The sequence below is a fragment of the Rhea pennata genome, chromosome 9, assembly GCF_028389875.1.
Source record: "Rhea pennata isolate bPtePen1 chromosome 9, bPtePen1.pri, whole genome shotgun sequence".
In the NCBI taxonomy this organism is placed as follows: Eukaryota; Metazoa; Chordata; class Aves; order Rheiformes; family Rheidae; genus Rhea; species Rhea pennata.
The window spans coordinates 6,416,997-6,436,259 of record NC_084671.1 but is presented as its reverse complement, the minus strand read 5'-3'; the positions used below and the strand labels follow the sequence as shown (position 1 = coordinate 6,436,259).

Below are 19,263 nucleotides of genomic sequence, written 5' to 3'. Positions count from 1 at the left end.
AGAAACTAATAATAGGAATGCTCATAATTACGTATAAGGCAGTTACAAGAGTTACATATGAAGTATGCTGTAAGAATGTGCTATGCACTGCTGCCACATAACAGTTATACACTCAGCACAGAGAAAGCAAACAAGCCTATCACCTGCAATTCCAGAGAATTCGAGTTTTGTTTAGGTTATCCTAAATCTAGACCCTAGTGACAGAACCCCCCCACACACATTTCCTCTTGAATTCACTCTTGAACTCTCATCATTCCGAGAAACTAGTTTCCCTTGAGAAACCATGAAGCAGTCTCCACAACAAGCAAATATCACATATCAGTCTTAGTTGCAATCTTTGCTCTCTTTATACAAAACACACACACACACACACTTGCTTAACTACTCAGGAACTTTTTGATGCTTCATCTTACATAAATAAGAGAACGTCATAAACAGCTCCAGTTTAGTAGGCTGAGGATCCAAATGCTAACTTTCAGTATTTATCACCATTATATAAATTATCACAAGTGAAAATAAAAATAAGGAATGTTTTTTATACTTTTGCTGTAGTAGCCAGCTTTCTGTCCATTATTCATGGATAAACAGGAAAGGCACATATGTGCATCTCAGGTTGCAGTTATCATGAACAGGTAACACAAAACTTTAGTATTATACCATAGTATCGTCACTGTGATGTTTCCAGTTTATTTGATAATTCAGTAATTCAAATTCCAGCTCCTAAGCTAAACCCCTTAAACCAGTTCTAGCTGGAATTGATCTTCAGACTGATCTCAGATCACTACAAGTGTTGAGGAACAAATCCTGAAAAAAAAATTCAGTTGTACCTGAGGTAAATCAAAAGTGAGCAGACCAGGTAAAGCACTGAGCAGAACTTAAGAAATTCAGTTTTTGAACTTGTGGCACTAAAGTAAACAGTATTCTATCTGTAAGTATAAGTTGAATATTTCATTAATACCATATATATGTACACACAGTTCTGAAAGTTCTGACAAACCATAACTACCAGAAACACTGTATGTTAGAATACTGAACTATGCTCAAATTTAAAAGTGTATTAAATAAACCTGCATAATCTTCTAACATCATACTCATATTGGCATATTGCTACTTAAATATTACAGACAATCTTGTTTTAATATTATCACTTTATTTAGTATATGAGGATTTCAGAGACAAAATAAGCTTTTATTCACAACATAGTTTAGTTATAAAGAAAGAATTCATTAGATCAAATGCAAAAAGCATGTCACTTGAGAAGTGGTTTGTTTTAACCTCTATATGTCTTTTGAGGCTAAGAAGCAATCCATCCTTTCACAAATAAGAGCAACACAAACATGCTTATAAAGCCATACTACCCAGGAACTCCTGGGAAATTCTGCCTTTGAACAAAATTAACAGAGATTACACTTTCCTTGTGAGCTTGCTAAACAGCACTACAGTTTTTCATTCAGAGCAGAGCACAGATTTAATATCTGTAGCAGCACACTCTGAAATGCAACTAACCTCTCCAGTACTGTTAAAAATTCCACAATAAGTCATGTTTAATTAGTTTGTGCTTCTTTCCAGCTATCTGCAGTCCAATAAGAGTAGGCTTTTAACTATTATTTTGCAGAGAGAGGCGTTTGGACTAAATTGGGAAAAACGCTAACCACCACATCTCAACTGGAAAATGTTTAAATAGTTATCTGTTTTCAAACACACAAACATTCCTGCCTGTAGATGGCCCGTTACCGTTGTGTATCTATCGTCTCCTATTTCGACTGTGTTGTTTGAAGAACTTCCCTCTTCCCACATACCTTCTATCTCCAGGGACAGATCACACAGTGACACTAAACCTTGGCAGTAAACAAAATTACTTTTGATATTCCCGTTTCTAAAGGATTCCCCACTGCTCAACTGCTGCTATTTAGTAGAGCGGAAAAGATCACCTATGCACAAGTTTGCTGCCGGTTTGAGAAACTTTGCCTCACTGGCATCTTGCACAGTTGAGATTTACATATGCTTCTGCTGGCTTCTTCTACTATTACTTTATTTGCTGTACACTGCAGTCACATTTGTTTACAATACTCATTAATAATTTGCAGCATGTTCCATGAAGCCTTTGTGATATATTGGTACACTTGATTTCCAGACTTAATTCCTGCTACCAAGGCATTCTTGGTTGAGAGACTGGGATTCTTTTCCAGGACAGCCTGAACTGCCAGTCCTTCCACTTCTCAAGAATTATTCCATTTTTCCCCTCACACTTCTGCTCTGTAGCAGAGTAGCTAACTGTACTGAGAAAAAAGTACTGCTGGAAGTCATTTGTTCTATTCAGCTATTTATCAATTCTGAAACTTTTATGTAATTATAGATATTTGGTAAGAATTAAGTTCCTCATACAGAAGACGTTTTTTTGTACCATAAAATTTGTTTTTGTTTTACTGTTCACCAGACTGATGATCTACATTTTTGAAGGAAAAGTCAATTAAACTAATTAGGAAGTTCACAAATAAAACTACACACATACAGAATTTTGCTGTATGATTTGTATGTATTTTCTTGCACAGATTTATGAGTTGTAGATGTTTCCCGTTACTGCTCCTCTTTCCCTCCCCTTAGAGGGCACTTAGTGGAATCTATAAAGTGAAAAGAAAAAAGAAAATTCTATGCTAGGAAAGAGGCAGTGTGCAAGAATCTGCTTTAGGTCTACCAAATACCATACATAGAAGACAAGTGCCAGAATAAATGCACTTCAGATTGGAAGTTACAAACTTTGCTGAGAGCAAAGATAAACTGCTTGCAGTATTAAGTTACAAGTCCAGCCTTCCCAACTGTAACAGAATACCAGCTTATTTGGGATGCTAGCTTTATTCATTTCTTATGCTTTGGCCAGATACAGGATAATAGTATTTAAAAAAACAAACAAACAACAAAAAACTCACTGCTGTCCCAGCAGTGACCTCAAACCCAAATCTGCTGAATCCTGATAGTAAAAAAAAATAAAAATAAATAAAAAAATAAAAAAACACACTTACATATAGACTTACCTCTGAGTTACATTACTAAACTGGGAAGAACAATATATGCCACTTCTGGGGAAGTAGATCCTTCTGCAACACCAGAGTCTTGTTCTAACCACAAAGCACAACTGCTTTAAAACTAATGAGAAGGAACCACAAAGCACTGAAGATTAGGTGAAGAGCACTAAGAGACTGCTTCTGTGCAAGACCCTAAGTGACCCCAGGAATGCAGCCAAGAACCATTTTCATACTGGTAACACCAGTAGTATATTGTCTTACTGCTGATTAAAAAAAAAAAAAAAAAAAAGAAAGTGGTAAAAAGGACTAGGTGAGATAAGCAAGATGCTCTTGAATACAAAGAGGCAGCCTGGGTTTACGAAACGATGCATTTCTCTGTCTAGAATGGCTTCATGCCCAGACCAGTTCTCCATCAGAGGCGCAGAGCCCCAGTTTACCAAACGAGCACAGGCACCAAGACACTGTGCAAGATCTGGAAATTCCAACCTTTTTAAATCAAGCTCAGCTGCAAAAAGGTTGGGAAACAGTGATGTAGGCTTAAACATGGGCATGTTTGAAATCCCATTACCTCGCACATTGTTAAACTCAAGTTAGACGGGTTTAACACCTTTTGGAAATGTATTAGTTACTTCTGTTCAGTCCTAGGCTCTGCATGGTAAATGGTTAGGGAATACAGCAAACGCGGTGAAGGCACAAGGAACTAAGAAACTTGAATTCTGTTCTTAACAATCTCACACTGAACATAAAAAAAAAGAAAAAGGAAACTTAAACTTTCCATATCTCCATTTCCTCATCTCTGGAGGGGTAACTATCACTTTAAAGATGCAAGCAAGTACTTTTAGGTAACTAGACAAAGAAAAACAAATGAAACAAAGTTATTAACAGGGCGAGAGAACCTTGGGTTTCCCCCCACCCTTATTCTACAAATATAGATGGGATAAAGGGTTTATTACATGAAATTCCAAGCCGCATTACCTTAGCCAAAACCTTATTTAAACAGAACATTTCTGAGAACTGGTGGGGTGAGGGGGGAGAAAAGAGGGAGGGAAGCAGACGTAGTCTTAATCATCTGAGAGGTCAGGATTTTTTAAAGATTTTTTTAATTCTTTCTGTCTCCTGGTAGCATGCCATTTTAAGGTGCTGTCTGGCAAGCAAAAGAACAAGTTTCCAGGATTTTCCTTCGCAAAGCGGTCCCGGCCAGGGAGGCGCGACGGGCAAGAGCCCGTTTTCTCCGCCGTGCCGCCCGGATCGAGGCGCTGCGGGCGGCCGCGCCGAGGAGGAGCCTCGGCTGCTCCACCTGCGCGGCAGCCCCGGGCGGGACGCGCCGCCGGGCACCGGCTGCCGGCGCCCGGGCTCGCACCCGCGGCCCCCTCGGGAGAGGCGGGCAGGGCGGGCAGCGGGCTCCCCCGCGTCCTTCCCTCACGTCCCTGCTGTCAGCCAGCGGCACGGGAGGGGGGGACGGGGGACACGGGGGTAGAAGCACAAACCTCTCCCAAGCTGAAAGCAGGTTTTTCCGCCCCATCTCGCGGGCGAGGGGCAGGGCGCGGCGGCGGCGGCAGCCCTCACAGGAAGCGCCGCGGCTGCCCCGCGCACCGCCGCCCCGGCCCGGTCCCCGCCCGCCCCGCGCCGCCGGCAGAGCAACGTGCCGCCGCCCGCCGCGGCGGCCCCGAACAAAAGGGGGCAGGGTTGGGGGGGGGGGGGGGCTGCGGCGCCCCGGCCGCCCCGCCGCTGCCGGGAGGGGGAGGGGGGGGGGGTCCCACCCGCGCACCCCCCCCCCCTCCGCCCGCGGCGGCGGAGGGGCGCCCCTTACCGTGGCGGCGAGGCGCGGCGCGGCGAGCCCAGCCCGGGCGCGGCGGGCGGCGGCGAGTGGCGGCTAGCTGGAGCGGCGGCCGGGCGGGCTTGCTGGGGATTCCGCCATGTCAGTGATGTCGGCACCACATGGGGACTCGCGCCCGGCCCACACTACCGCGCACTCTGGAGTAGAAGCTCCCGCGGAAAGATGGGAGGGAAGAGGAGAGGGAAAGGGAAAAAAAAAAAAAAAAAAAAAAAAAAAGCCGCCGGCGGAGGCGGGCGCGCGGCGGGCGCGCGGGCCCTCCTGCCCCGCCCCGCCCCCCCCCTCCAGCGGCCGCGGCGCGCGCGGAGGAGCCGCCCCGCCCCGCCCCGCCCCGCCCCGCTCCGCGGCGGCCGTTGGGGCCGTTGGAGCCGTTTCTGGCTGCGGCCCGGCCAGGGCGCTTCGCCGCTGTGTTTCCAGCGAGCCCTGACAGAAAACCTGCCTGCCTTTCCTCCTTCTCCACTTCCTACCTCTTTTTTCTGTCCTCGCTCCAGCGTCCTTCTCTTCTGCTTCCTGGCTCACCCCTTCCTTCTGCCCCCAGCCCCCTGCCGCCTCCTCTCTCCTGCTGGGATGCCTCTCTGCCTCCCAGCCCAGCCCTGCCCCAACCTCCACCCTGTCCCTTCTCTTGCCATCAGCTCAGCCCTGGAGCCTGCCACATCCCCTTCCAGGTGTCCCACAGAGGAAAGGCAGTATCCCGCATAACCTAAATAAGCCAGATAGAAATTGCCAAGGAGCTCTGCGTGCTTTGACCTACCCTGTGCATGTCACTGATGTGCCTCTCATCCCATCTCTCTTACATTTTTATACAGCAGGCAAAACAGAGAATGTCTGCGTTGTTACTTATTTCCAGATACTTGGATCACCCTTTGAACACCCTTTGAGCGTGGGCAACCACCAAACCTACTTCCCACACAGTTACAGCCTTCTGCCCTTGTGACAGCAGAAAAATACCCCCGCAGGTTGTTGCTGTCGGAGAAATACCACTGCTGAGGCAGGCAGGCCCCCATCCAAACAGCCGGAGGCTGGGATCTGTGTATACTTTGTGTGCCCTTCTGCACTTTCTTCCCCAGGCAACTGCTGCTGGTCACTCCAAGATACTGCAGAAGAAGAACCTTTGATCTGACTCAATGTAGTCGTTTCTATGTGTCTGTGAGTTTGAGAGTAAGGAGAAGAACTTCTAGGCATACATTTTTGGAGATTAAAGAATACTCTGACTTATTTAAATTGTTGCAGCCAAAAAGAAGAAAGATTTATCCTTTTGCTCTGGAACAGAGCCATGAGGAACCACACTGGTAATTTACCTCTCAGCACAGCATCTGAGCAATGAGGGAATCATAACTAGAGCTTTAATCTGGTTATAGAAGAAGCTTAAAATAGGGCTCTGCCTCACGCTTACTACAAAGTTGAACCATATTATGAAGGATCTTTTGACTGGACCTTAGACTCTTGGTTATCTACCCGTCTTCAAGAAAATCTCATCATGGGCCTATCTTCTGCTCCATGTTCTCTTAGACACTATATATTATCTTCAATATTATTTTTCCTAAAGCTTTTTTCAGTGGTTGGTTTACTTTATCCATAAAAACAAAGTTTCCTTTCAGAAGCTAGAAAACTCTATAGAGTCTTACACAATTCAGGTATATTTTTGTTAACTTCCATTAAAATATCAACAAAAACATTTCCCCTGTAGGACTTCCTGATTTTTATTTGTTGTTGAGACTGGCACTGAAAAATACTGGTTTGGTATAGAAGTTCAGGAAAATCAAAACGTTTTGCCCAACTAAGCTATTTTTTTTAAAAGTGTCTAAAAGACAGAAAAATTAAAGTTATCTGAAATTGATAATTCCTGCAAAAATAACGAATTAGCATTTTCCTATGGGAAAGATTTTTTTAGTGTAAAATGGTCAGCCAGCACTGAGTATTGTTTATCGTTAATTGCAAAAACTTCTGTAATGAATAAAATCCAAAAGTAGGAAAAAAGTTTTGTTTTATTAGTGACCCAAAACTTGCAGACTTTTTGATGATCCTGAATTGAGTTACAGAGTCAGATGAGATTAATTATTCACTAGGGTGGTAAAGCCTTTATTTGATCCTGTAGAATGTTTTGTGAAGGAAAAGATAGAAAAAAAGGGAAAGAGGAAGGTAGTGAAGAGCAGAGTGGTGTTATAGAAAAATCACTGATGCAAATTACAAAATTATAAAAAGGCAAAATTTAAATTAAAGAGTAAACAAACTCAAACCTAAAGAAGAGATAATGAAAATAAATAAAAGAGAGGAAGGAAATAAAACCGCTAGGTGGATTTGTTCCTCTCCTGTATCAGATGGGCCAGAAAAAAAAATGCTAGATACAAGCGTGTTCTCATTCTAAGAAACAAAACAGACTTGGGGCATAGGGGCATTTGGTATGGTGTCCCATCCCCTACAGAAGTGGAACAATGTCCTCTGTCACTGTTATGAATGGGTAGTTTAAATTTCTTTGTAGCTGTGTAAAGCTTTTACAGTTCACACTTACTTCACTTTGGTTTCACTGTTGGAGCAAAGTTCAGAGAGACACTCATCTGCAATAACCACATTTGACAAGTTTGAGAACAAATGTGTCTAGTTACTTGATTTTCATGTGGTTTCTAGTCTCACCTGAAACCATAAAATTGGCCAGATTCACATAAAATACAGCAAAGCTGTTCTAGGTTGGAGATCTGAAAATAATGTGTACTCTTCATTTAGAACGCTTTTTACCTGTATTGATATCTATACTGATAAACTCAGGGACCAGATATAATTAACAGCAATTGTAAAATGGTTCAGTGGAAATGGGACATGTTCTAAAAAACAGGGAAGAGGACAGAGGAGAGTGAAGCAAGGACAGTTTTCCCTCAAAAATCCCTGCATAAATAACAGATAAAACTTGTTTTTTAATGGCTTACTACCTAAGCCAGCTGATCGAGGAGCATTAATCAGACCAAGAAGAAACATCTTCTGCCTCTGAAAGAGACAAGAACTAGTTTGAGTAGCAAAACAGCAGGGATGTGCAAATTACTTTGGGGAAAATGAACTGACCCAAACTATCATCCAAATAAATATAGACCGAAGTCATGAACTTAACTTTTCTATTTTGATACATCTGTGTTTTTTGCAGCTGAGCTTTGAATGCATATTTTTTGTTTTCATAGTGAACATCTTTCTGTTTATTCATGAAGTAAGTTGGGTCAGAAATGCAATAGCACAGGTCTCTCTCATCTCTCTTCCAATGTGTCCATGTTGCAGAGAAACAGGATGAAGGGATCATTCTGCCTCCTTCTTTGGCTTTACTATTGGAATTATGTACCAAGATCAGTCATTCCCAAGGCACAGATCTACAGGGACCAGACTGAAACCACTAACGTCTTTGAAACAGGAATTGTTTAGCCATCAAACAGTAACAATTTAAGCACTGTTGGCTGGGGCTGGATCCAAACCAATTCTAAATTCTGTATTCTGTCGTCATTCCCATTTGCCATTTGGTGAAAAATTCCAGAGAGGGGTCTGTGGAAACTCTGTCCATTCAATCCAAATGTGGCATCTCAGATCAGACATCATTATAAAGGCTATGAAGACAGTCTTTATTCTCATAAGATACTTTCCCTCAGGTTTCTGATGGGATTTGAGTTAAACTTTTACTGTTTCAATAAGTTGCATGTTCTGTATTCTGGAGGGTAAGTAGGCAGAGATCTTGGCATCAGTTCTGTTTAACAGTGTACAGAGAATGCTTTGATTGATTTATTTGCTGAATACTGTTTTTTTTTTTTACCTGGGGTGTACTGCCCTCGGTCATTTTTAATACCACATAGCACTGGCATATACAGTCAGTGGTTCTGTTCAGACACTGGATGGCCTGTGGCCACAGGAGTTTTCTTTCCACATATGTAATTAGGGTTCCGAGCAGCTGTTGAATGGGCTGGCTCCAGATGCGGTGTCTAATATGTTACATTTACAGTGTAAGAGCTCTGGGTTCAAACTCTTACTCTCAGGACCAGCAGCAGCTTGGACTGAGGGAAAGAGACATACTCAGCCTCAGCAAGATACACCTTACACGACCTCACAGCAAACTCTCTCTGACCAGGCTGAGGGTGGGCATTGCTGAATTCCTTCAATCAGATCTTCCTCTGTCACAGGAAGGTTTTTGTGAGGTGAAAAGGGCAGGATATAAAAATTAAAAGAATGAACGATCCCCTTAAGAAAACATCCAGAGCAAAATGGATCCTCTCCTCCCTCTTCCTTATGATCACATAATTTACTCTTCCTGTGGTATAACAAAGGGAAAATATAATATTTTTTTTCTTGATAATAAATCCTTTTTTTCTGCGTTGTTTTTTTATGTATCACAAGCAAGAAAGAATCAGTATAATTTAAACAGTTAGGGACTCAAAAAAAGTTTCTGGTCGTAGAAATTCCCTCTTATATCTGATAAAAGGAAAACTATATGCAGATAAAGTCTAAATAGTATGGATTAGAATGTACTCAATCTTTAGTATCTTATTTTCAAGATACTGCCAGTGGAGACTTGGCACAAGTCAGAAGATCTGGGTAAGTCTCTTCCATAGGTCATAATGGTCAGTTTTACTGTGGGGAATCCAAAATTCTGCAGAAGGCTTTTTTTAAATAGCGAGGGCATGTAAACATTAGCATGAACCTGGATTTCTATCTGTACCTCTCTATTTAGAGCAAATGAATGCCAGTTATTCACTAAGTGTATATTCATGGGTTTTTTGCATTCATGAACTGACTGAATTTGGTGAAGAGTCTGTATTCATGGTATTAATTAGCAGTCCTTTCCCTTTCTAGGACACTGCTCAGTATTTCTCATGCTCAGCAACACATACAGAAAGCTACCATCAAAAACTTTTCCTTGGGGTAACATGAAAAAGCTAATTACTGTAAAATTCGGAAATAAAAGTTATCTCCCTGTCTTTTGGGGGTGGGTGCATGGTAACTTTGCACATTGGCACAGTAACCTATAACAAAACCAGTTCTTTACTGGATATCCTTGTATTACTTCTAGTAGGCAAAATCCTAAGCTTGGTGTTTGAATCTTTCACGCTACTACTATGTAATATATATGCCCAGTCAAACTCCATTAGAAGTCAGAAAAGACCCACTGACTTCAGCAGAAGCTAGAAGAAGCCTTCTAAATACCAGCATTATTATTCCACAGATGTCGTTTCTGACACAACAAAAGGAAGTTTTTGCCAGGGATATTATTCTACTAGTTATTTCTTAAGTTTTACAGAGGCATCATGGAAAGAAAATGTTCCTGTTGCCAACCCTTCCATGAGAAGCACCATTGTCTTCATAATTTGTCTGCTTGCAAGCTGAGGACTTACACAGTGCATTTTTTGCATTTTTTCATCTACGTTGGTTTTATAAGTTTAAATAAGTTCCTATCTGCCAAGTCCTTCCAAAGAGCGTTGGCATTTAACCAATTCAAGAAGCTTGCCATGAAGATTACACACCAGTTGGGCTTATTCAAAACAATAACTTTTGACCACTGCACCAAAAGAAAATAGCCTCATTTATTGTCTTGTAATCATGCTTCTCTGCAGTGTCAGCTCTGCTTTTGCCGATGAGAAGGATGCCCCTTTGTTTTTTTACAAATATTTCAGCTAAATCTCCTTAACACTGTGCTGTTCTTTGGCTCCTTGGGTTTGGTTTGGTTTTGTTTGTTGAAAGCTCTTGTTTATGTTCAGGCTCTAAAGAAAACCAAACAATATTGCTTGAATTGTTAAGGCAGAAATAGGCCCATAGGAAAAAAGGCCTTCTTCGAAGATTTTGTAGATCGGTATTCATGAAACAGCTGGAGATGAAACGTACAGTACTAATCTTGTCCAGTTGCTCCTGGTCATGTTGCACATTCAGGAAATTCATAATTAGGTGGTTACATCCCCAGTGTTTCCCCTGTAGCACTCTTACCAACTAGCGATTTATCTTCTTTCTTGTCATTAAAAGAAAAAAAAAAAAGACTACAAAAGAAAAAGAGGGGGAGAATACAAACAGGAATGACTTAAAATATGCTTAATAATAATTTCTTCTCACTGTGAAGAAAAATCAGATGTTGTCATTTCAGCACATACCAGGAAACTTAGGCTGATCCATTGCCCTTTTCTATCACAGTCACACTGTATCTACTTCCTAATCAGTGTCTTTATTTTGTCAGATTTTTTTTTCTTTTTCCTTGCCAGTTATAGAGACACTTCCCTCTAAAGAGCAGCCACACCTGGCAATTAAGAAATAAATGCTTTAGTAAGTGTTTATTTTCTTGATGAATAGAAGCGCTGTATGTGGAGCTTTGTTCCTAGCTCCCTACCAGATTTCTTATTAATTCCTAAGTAGTTACTGCTCTTTATTTTGACTTCTTTAGTGCTATCATGAAAGTCTTTCCCTTCACATTAGAAATCTTAATACTGCACATTATAGACCATGTTTTGTCAAAAAAATCCATATCAACTTAAAAACAATCAAGGATAAAACTTGTTTTCTTGCTTGTATAGCCTTTAAATAGAACAGCCTTATCTACTGTTAATTACACAAATATGCAATTTGGGGATTTTTGTATATTGAGCAGTCGAGAAGAAATGATGTCAGCTTTGGAATTAAACTATATGTTGAGGACTCAAAAATTTTGTTTTGGAATAGCAGATTAAATTTTGGGTAACTGCAGGGGGTGTTAAAATCATCATTATAGAGTTTTGCAAAAAGTATTTTTAAAAAAAATCTGGGAAAAACAAAAAGACAAATAGTCAGATAACGCTGAGTTAAAGTTCAGGCCTATGAAGCGTCTAAATCTGTGATTAGAAAGCTACAGCAGTGGCTTAGCAGCCCTGGCTTTTCAGAGCTAAAACCTCACAGCAAACTCATAATGCTTCCAGTAAATGCGCAAATAACTTAAAAACAATGAAAGAGTCATAAAAGTCTCTGGTGCTGGAATAGACCCTAGATCCAGACCCTAGATCACAAGCTTACCATAAATCACAGAGCAAGGTTAAAAAACAGCTTGCCCTTCCAGTCTTGTTCCTGACACTTTCTCATCCTGGGGAACTTTATGCAGATTACTTTGCACTGAGCACTCATGAGTCAGCTACAGAATACCCATGACTTTTCAGCGTTTTGCTAAATGTATTTTTAGTCACAAATGCAGCAGGGATACACCTCGATCGGGCCAATTTTTCTAGCTGGCAGTGAATATCTCTGATTCCCAGGATAGCAGGGAATAGCTGTGTGTTAGTGTGGAAGCAGAGGGTTCACCACTTTTGAACGCAGCCCATTCATGCCCGTACAAATACTGAGTCTCTTTGAAAACGTTACAGAGGTGCATGATGGTTTTCCAGGAAGTGAGAAAAATTTCCTCAAAGTTTTAGATTTCTTCAAGAAAACAAGTTTCATTTTCCTAGGTGAGAAATATTTATTAAAAAAAATCACCAAGTTTTAATATATTATCTCAAAAAATGCTTGAAAAATTAAGAAAATTTCATGTCAGCGTCCTCTCCATCAATGACTCTTGTTTCCTGTAAGTTCCCCCAGATTGCATAGAAATTTATAATATATTATTTTGAAAAGCAGTCAAGTTATAAAAGTGATTTACCAAGCTGATAATTTTTCCAGACTCAAAAAGTTATGCCTGGGATAAATTGTCTATTTAATGTTGATAAATATTTGAGCCTGGAATACGAATGTTTGGTATGGCCTTGGAAAAATCCCATCGTTTAGCTGTGCCTCAGGCTAGTATGATTTTAGAAGTAATGCTTATTTTAAAATTCCATGACTTCTTTTATCTACGGTAAATACCCAGGCTTAAACTGTCATCTTTTATCACATATACTATCACACCCAGATTCTACCCACCTTCTGAAAGCTTTAACAAAATAAAGATCTTGCAGCATACCCTAAAGATCAACAAAACCTCAAACTATTTTTGACTAAGGGAGGAGCAATGGCTGTAAAGAAGCCAATGTAGGCAATGTACGCTCTTAGCTCCTCTCTTTTGTATGCATCTTGGCAGACCGCCGCTGTGATATGTACTGAAGTGAAACAGTCTCTTGCATAAATAAGTCCTGAGCCATTTGGTGGCTGATGCGTCAAAGATGAACTTATATTTCACTTGCAAAGTGACCACAGACCCATTACAGAGCTGGAGGCATGACTGTAGCATGTTAAATAAGAAGGTAAGCAAATTTTTCACCAGTTTCTGCTTCTAGTTTTATTTTAAACCTTGAAGATTAGTACAAATTACACTAATCTTGAAGTGACGGAAAAGCAAATAGAATAACTTTTATTATCCACACATGGATTACTTGAGGCTTCATTGACGGCTATTTGTTAAAATGATTTGTGATCTGCAAAAAATAGTTGTTTCAGAGGAAAGGTGCCATACAAATGCCAAGAATTATTGTTGTAATGCCATATGCAATAGAGGTTAATTAAATGTAATAGACATTTTAGAAAGATTGAAAAAACTCTCATATATGAATTTCATAAGTCACTTTCTTTCTTCTCCCCAAATTATTTTAGTTTTAGAAATGGAATTGTGAAATAAAGAGCAATCTCCTTTGTGTTGCAGTCATCACTGAATCCGCACTCTGCAATATATATTTCTAGTTCTCTGAATTAAATTATCAGCCAGATTCAGAGTGCTGATTCCCAGCACCCACAGGCAGTGTTCTGTCCTGGACTTGCGACACGGGGCACAGAGGCCTCTCTCTCCTGTGTGACCCCACAACCCAGAGCCACAGCAGCTCAGACTGTGCCTTGGGGAGGCACACACTGAAAAAGAGCCTTTCTGCAAGACATTGCTCCCAGAAGGAGCTAGATTCATCCCTATCATGGCATTAGATGCACTTAATGCTTCTCCTGTCACTTGACTCTGTGTGGTACCTCAAAGCAGGGGAAACTTAAGAAGCATCAAATGAAATTTCAGTCTTGCCCTATGTAAGGTTGTTGAATGGCACTGTCATAGAAAAAAAAAAAGCTTAAACTGTAAATCCTAATAATTAGCTACTTACGTGTGACTTAACTCTGTCTTGTCCAGAACAGTCACTGAATTAGTATGGGAAAGGGAAAAGATGCTTCAAGAGTCACAGGCTTCCTCCAGACTCTGTCTTCTCTCAGTCAAGGTTGTAAAGCCATAGTTTTGTGAGCATTAATACTGGATTTGTGTACATCCAGCTTCCTTCTCAGCATATTTGTTCTGGAGCAGGCATTTCTGTTGAAGTTGTCAGCATGCATGACACAGTTCATGTCAACTTGGTGCCTTTGTGCTCACCCTGCATCTGCTCTAGGATCTGACATACAGTTGGTGTGGAACTGATGGACATGCCTGATCTGGCATAAAGCCTAGCTGTTCAAAGTTAATTACCAGAATTTTTAAAATAAACTGGAACTGGCAGAGAGTGTTTAGATCGAATAAATACTTGGTGTCATGTAGCAGTGCTTTTTTAATCTCTGTCCAAAAGACAAATTTATCATGTCATCACACCACTCCCTTAGTCTTCTGGTGTTTCAGGAGATCATAGCATTTCTGTAATGGGATTCAAATGAATGCCTCATGACCATGTGCAACAACTTGGAATCAACATTGTATTGATATTGATAGTTTCTTCTGGCTGGCATTGAACTTGTCAAAGATTTACTCCAAATTGCATCAATTCTTCCAAGTGTTGGGGGCAGGTATTTATATTTAACGTTAGCTATACGTACATATTCAAAATAACATATTCAAAGTAGACAAGATTGTCTCAGCTCATTATATGACACAGTTAAGAGAGCAAACTACTTACACACCAGAAAGTTAAGGGCAATTCTGGAAACATTCAAACACTTACTTTTGTTATTATCCATCATCACACTGAAGTGTTCAAAATGATCAAGCGAGCACATGCAGGATCAGGGTCCAAGATGCAATCCTCTGGGAATGCATAGTTCTGTTTGTTGTGATTTTTTTAAAAAGCTGTGATAAATAGAAGGTTAATTTCAACAAGTACTCAAGATATGGCACACCTTACTTTGTATTTCTTCTATAATAGTACACTTTGAAGAGAGAAAGAGAGCTACAGTCTTGTTAGGGAAAGATTTGAGCTTTGGATAATTTTTTTTAAGTCTCAGTAACTCATATCTTTTTACAAGTTCGAACTTGATCCTGAAGACTGCTCAGTTCCATTCATTGATTGACTGTGACTGCATTTTAGTAGTTAAAAAATAGCACCTAATATTTTAATGTAATTCACTGAATTTAAAAGAGAAAACTCATTTAATCCATAAATTATGCACCCAAAACTTACATAGACCTAGCTATGTTTAGCAGGGGATGGAGGAAACATATTAGTAAAGAGATGCAAATGCTACATTTTAAAGAGTCCAGAGATCCTGCTAAAGAAGGGAAAAACAAGTTCTTTTTTTGTGATGTACTGATGAAATGACCAGGTGTTTTTTTACTCGGGACAACTGAGAGGTTAAGAGTGCGAGCTAAGACAGTGAAAGGGGAAGACATTTTAGCCAGGTAAATATTAAAATATGCTTGTTAACATCTGATTGCTTTCAAAGCCTACTAACATTATTAGTTATACTTTCTTTAAAGCAAATGTATTTCTACTGCCTTTAACTAAAAATAAGAGAACATATACTGCCCAGAAAATGTACCATGTGGCAGCACCTCCACTGCGCCTGGGAAGATCAGAGATGAACAGGATTTTAAACCTGGGATGAAACAAAATGATGTTTTGCAACTTCCAGATTATATTGGTAAAAACAAGATGCTTAAAGGAATAATAAGGCTTCTTTAGATGAAAGATCCTAATCTAAATTCATGCCCCCTAAATTAAAGACAGAACTAAAAAACAGCTAAGCTTGTGATATTTCTGCATTGCTCAGAATACAATTTGGATTGGGCTGAGCTGTATTCCCCAAACAGCAGCTCTAGCTATAGTTTCATGATGCTAAGGCTTTGGCAGCAGTTCAGCCTTAAGATATTGGTAGTCCTCATTGCTAGCTTGTATCTCTGTGCTCTGCCCTCCCAGTTGTGCTGATCCAACTGTTTTCTGTATCAGTGCCATGAATCAGATCAGGAAATTGATCTGGCTGAAAAATAACATTCTAAAACTTTTTATTTTTTCCTATTTTAGCCAGATAACTCCATATTGTTCTTCACAAGGCACAGGAAGCTGTGGCACAAATGCAGGGACAGAGTGCTCCGTTACCAAGGCAGGAATGAATGGAAGGAGAGGATGGCTATAGAATAAGCCAGTGTCACTGCCAAAACATGCAGTAACATGACTTAGAGCCATATCTCATGCAGATATGCATCTCACGTTGTATTACACCAAAGAGAGACAATTCTCCTTTAGTTCAAATACAAGGGACCTGTGGGTTTAAAACAGAAAGGGCTGAATTACGTTCTTTCTCATGCTATGTATTTCTGAGAAGCTATAGTGTTCAGCCTGATGACAGCCATGAAACCCTACCTGGTCACTAATCCCTTATCTACTCCTATGTATAATAACTAGTAAGAACAAATGTTGCCTGTAGTGTTTTCTGCTAGGAGGTAGTCCAGCTGCTGCAGAATGAAGATACAAACTTGTTGATAATCCAGCAATACTGTGGTTATATTACCAATCTCACCCACACCCTGAGTCATGTGCCTGCTGCCTCAGTTCCTTTTTTTTTTTTTTTTTTTCCTGATGAACTTTATGCATGCACTCACATGCATATGTACACAAACCATGCACTGTGGAGTTCAGGAAGGATTCCTACAAATGTAGGAATTTAAGCCTAGATTTACCCAGCCTAAATTCTACCTTAAGGTGTTTTCTAAGGCTTAAATGCTTCTGGATGCTGTGATGCAGCTGAAAGAAAACACTGAGCTAGGGATCTCAGCAGCATCTACACAGGAGGAACCTGGTCATGATGAGACCATCTTGGTGTAGATACATGGTAAGTATAAACAGTTGCTCCCTAGACAGCAAAATCTGCATACCTTGGGCTTCTTCTGTTGTCTTTGCTAACTCTATCCACTATACCTCCTTTTTTGAGGAGAACTCTCCTAATTCTGCTGTCTGTTAGCCCCCTTCTCTGCTCAGCTTCTTATTTATCCTGACTCTTGACAATTTCTCCATCCATTCCTCCCCCCCCCAACCTTCCCCAAATCCCTCTTGCAGATGAAGGGCTAGTCCAATTATAATTCTCTCTTCTGATAGAGTAAATGGTGCAGCTACTTAATGTTAACTCTCTTGTTATATATTTGTGAGCCATACTGCAACTGGTGAATTGGCAGTTACACCAAATGATAACAGTCTGGTGCCACCACTAGCTGCCGTGTGCTATGGCTTTTGATCCAGCACGAAAAGTCTCCATATTCCAGTGCTATGAGTCAGTCAGTTCTCATCTGCTGCCGTGGTAGTTTAGTACTTCTCTCTCTTCCAGGTTGATATTGGGCTATTTTCTTGTTATTAGGGTCATTAACGTTCTTATTAGGGTATATAAAAGAAAAAAAAAATGCTTTCCACTGAAGTTCTTAGGAACATACATTTGCATTTGCTTGTTTTTTCTGCATGCTGACATAAATACCTAGAATATCCAAACAGATCTCAATTCTGAGTGTCTGAGGAGAATCTGGGCATCCATCAGCCATTGTATATGGCTCTCTTTCTTCTGCAAATAAAGCTGGAATTAATTTTCCCTCAGGATAAACCCATCTGCAGGTGAAAGCGTTTCAGAACTTGAACCATCTGGGAAAAAGAATACAGCAGCTTCCCTAAATATCTCAAAATCTTCAAAAAGAGTAAAAATAAAGAAAAATCACTGAGAATCACAGCCAAAAACTTACTTTGAAAGAAAGCCCATGTGGAATGATGGAAATGTTTGGAAGGGAGACTTTCCTAGGGTGAAAAGTGTTGCTTAACTGCAGGACTCTTTGAAATGACCTGTTTGTGCTTCAACTCCAAATTCAGTTCAGTGCTGTTCACCCATGCAAGTTTGTAGCCAGTGTCAGTGAAAGCCAGAATCCTGCTGTCTCTGAAACCCTTATTTTTTTTCTTTTCCTTTATTTTTGGAACTAGTTCAGGATTAGTTGTCTATTTAGAGCTTAAATTATAAATGACTAACAGTGATAAGGGGCATGCTTGCTTCTCCAGTAGGCATGCTTTTCTGAGCTATTGCCCTTGTCCCTTGCTCTAATGTAAGTTCTCCTTAATGTCCAGTGCTGAGTTATTTATTTATATGTGTCTCAGAGGGGTTTCATGGATATGGTTGAGGGCAGAATCTGGCTATGTTATTCTTCTGGGCTTTGTTATAATGAGCAAGAGAGAGAGATGGATTTCTTTTTGTGGTGCCTGTACTGGTTGCAGATTAGATCATATTTTATTTCTTCGTTGGGATGATTCAGTCTTGCTTTGACTTCCCCACTCCTTACCTAAACCATTTTCTGGTACCTCAGTTGTATTTACCAGAGCACAAAATGTGACAGGCTGATGTTTTAAAACAAGCCTTCAAGGAGTCCCTCAGGCACGGCTGGGCTCTCAGGATGTACTGCCCAGTCACTTATTCTGTTAGGACTGACAGAAGATAAGGCAAAACTGTAAACCCAGTGCCATGGGAATGTGGCAACAGGAGGTGATCATCTCCTTTAATTAGCATGCTAAGGATGTCTTGTTTCATCAGTCAGTAGGTTTAGTTATGCAGGCAAAAAAGTGGGGCAAAATGGACTCTCTCTTTTATTTTTTATTATATGGAAACAGAGGCAGAAGCTTACTGGAAATAATATTCCTTCCCTGCTCCTGGCGCTTGTTTGATAGATGAGCATTCCTATGGAGCGGAGACATTCTCCAGTCCTTTTTCCTGCTTTAGTTTTCAGCTCTTCTGACTGCTGAGGGCTTTTTCATAGTTCAAAAGCCCAAAAGAAAATATGGCAAATACAAGATAACCTGCTTTTTTAATCTTTCTTTCTAGACTCTGATGGCTGGATTAATTTTCTCTTGGTGTTATTTATAATATTTTCTCAAGTTTTTTGGGTGCTAAAGACCCTTCTACCCATGATATTTCTGAGTTTCTCTTCTCTGTCAGGACAATTACACGGCAGGATTGTATGTAACCAGAGCAGACATCTCTGATGGTATCGTGTTCTGCCTACCATGAGGAGTGACATACTCAGATTAGTTGTATTGTTTAGACTCCCACTGACTTGTTTGGGTGTTCCAACTCAAGGCAAAGCTGCAAAAGCAAAGACAGAATTAACAAAGTTCCTCTTGACCTTCCACTATCTGCGGACAAAGAGACATCGGTCCATAAACTCAATGTTTAGTTAAAACATAACTGCTGGTACTGTTAAGTTCATAATGAGGAAAATGAAGGAGAGATCAAAAGATTTGCTTTTTGTGGATTTAATTTTCT

The 19,263-nt window shown here is 40.4% G+C and overlaps 1 protein-coding gene across 2 annotated transcripts in view; it reads right to left on the bottom strand.

Moving 5' to 3' along the window:
* FNDC3B (fibronectin type III domain containing 3B) overlaps positions 1–4,964 on the bottom strand; it is a 216,556-nt gene extending 211,592 nt beyond the window's left edge. The window contains exon 1 of one of the 2 annotated variants that reach the window (XM_062582738.1): positions 4,834–4,964. The gene's annotated coding sequence lies outside the window, so the exon portion shown is untranslated. Of the gene's footprint in view, positions 1–4,510; positions 4,600–4,833 lie in introns of those variants that run through there. The other variant, XM_062582739.1, reaches the window with a different exon arrangement.
* Positions 4,965–19,263: the final 14,299 nt, after the last annotated feature.